The following is a 1818-nucleotide window of genomic DNA, read 5'->3' on the forward strand; positions in this document are numbered from 1 at the left end:
GGGGAGCAGGAGCTCAGCATCAGACATGTGGGGGAGCAGGAGCTCAGCATCAGACATGTGGGGGAGCAGGGAGGAGCAGGAGTCGGAGCTCAGCATCAGACAAGTGGGGGAGCAGGGAAGAGCAGAGCTCAACATCAGACATGTGGGGGAGCAGGAGCTCAGCATCAGATATGTGAGGGAGCAGGAGCTCAGCATCAGACATGTGGAGGAGCAGGAGCTCAGCATCAGACATGTGGGGGAGCAGGGAGGAGCAGGAGTCGGAGCTCAGCATCAGACATGTGGGGGAGCAGGGAGGAGCAGAGCTCAGCAACGGACATGTGGAGGAGCAGGAGCTCAGAATCAGACATGTGGGGGAGCAGGAGATCAGCATCAGATATGTGGGGGAGCAGGAAGGAGCACGAGCTCAGCATCAGACATGTGGAGGAGCAGGAGCTCAGCATCAGACATGTGGGGGAGCAGGAGCTCAGCAGCAGACATGTGGGGGAGCAGGAGCTCAGCATCAGACATGTGGGGGAGCAGGAACTCAGCATCAGACATGTGGGGGAGCAAGAGCTCAGCATCAGATATGTGGAGGAGCAGAGCTCAGCAACGGACATGTGGAGGAGCAGGAGCTCAGCATCAGATATGTGGAGGAGCAGGGAAAAGCAGGAGCTAAGGCATCAGACATGTGGGGGAGCAGGGAAAAGCAGGAGCTCAGCATCAGATATGTGGAGGAGCAGGGAAAAGCAGGAGCTCAGCATCAGACATGTGGGGGAGCAGAGAGGAGCAGGAGCTCAGCATCAGACATGTGGGGGAGCAGGAAGGAGGAGCTCAGCATCAGACATGTGGGGGAGCAGGGAAGAACAGGAGTCGGAGCTCAATATCAGATACGTGGGGGAGCAGAGAGGAGCAGAGCTCAGCATCAGACAAGTGGGGAGCAGGAGCTCAGCATCAGACATGTGGGGGAGCAGGAGCTCAGCATCAGACATGTGGAGGACCAGGAGCTCAGCATCAGACATGTGGGGGAGCAGGGAAAAGCAGGAGCTCAACATCAGACATGTGGGGGAGCAGGGAAAAGCAGGAGCTCAGAATCAGACATGTGGGGGAGCAGAGAGGAGCAGGAGCTCAGCATCAGACATGTGGGGGAGCAGGAAGGAGCAGGAGCTCAGCATCAGACATGTGGGGGAGCAGGGAGAAGCAGGAGCTCAGCATCAGACATGTGGAGGAGCAGGGAAAAGCAGGAGCTCAGGCATCAGACATGTGGGGGAGCAGGGAAAAGCAGGAGCTCAGCATCAGACATGTGGGGGAGCAGAGAGGAGCAGGAGCTCAGCATCAGACATGTGGGGGAGCAGGGAAAAGCAGGAGCTCAGCATCAGACATGTGGAGGAGCAGGGAAAAGCAGGAGCTCAGGCATCAGACATGTGGGGGAGCAGGGAAAAGCAGGAGCTCAGCATCAGACATGTGGGGGAGCAGAGAGGAGCAGAAGCTCAGCATCAGACATGTGGGGGAGCAGGGAAAAGCAGGAGCTCAGCATCAGACATGTGGGGGAGCAGAGAGGAGCAGGAGCTCAGCATCAGACATGTGGGGGAGCAGGAAGGAGCAGGAGCTCAGCATCAGACATGTGGGGGAGCAGGGAGAAGCAGGAGCTCAGCATCAGACATGTGGAGGAGCAGGGAAAAGCAGGAGCTCAGCATCAGACATGTGGGGGAGCAGAGAGGAGCAGGAGCTCAGCATCAGACATGTGGGGGAGCAGGAAGGAGGAGCTCAGCATCAGACATGTGGGGGAGCAGGGAAGAACAGGAGTCGGAGCTCAATATCAGATACGTGGGGGAGCAGAGA

The sequence above is a fragment of the Anomaloglossus baeobatrachus genome, chromosome 5 (genome assembly GCF_048569485.1).
Source record: "Anomaloglossus baeobatrachus isolate aAnoBae1 chromosome 5, aAnoBae1.hap1, whole genome shotgun sequence".
Classification (NCBI taxonomy): Eukaryota; Metazoa; Chordata; class Amphibia; order Anura; family Aromobatidae; genus Anomaloglossus; species Anomaloglossus baeobatrachus.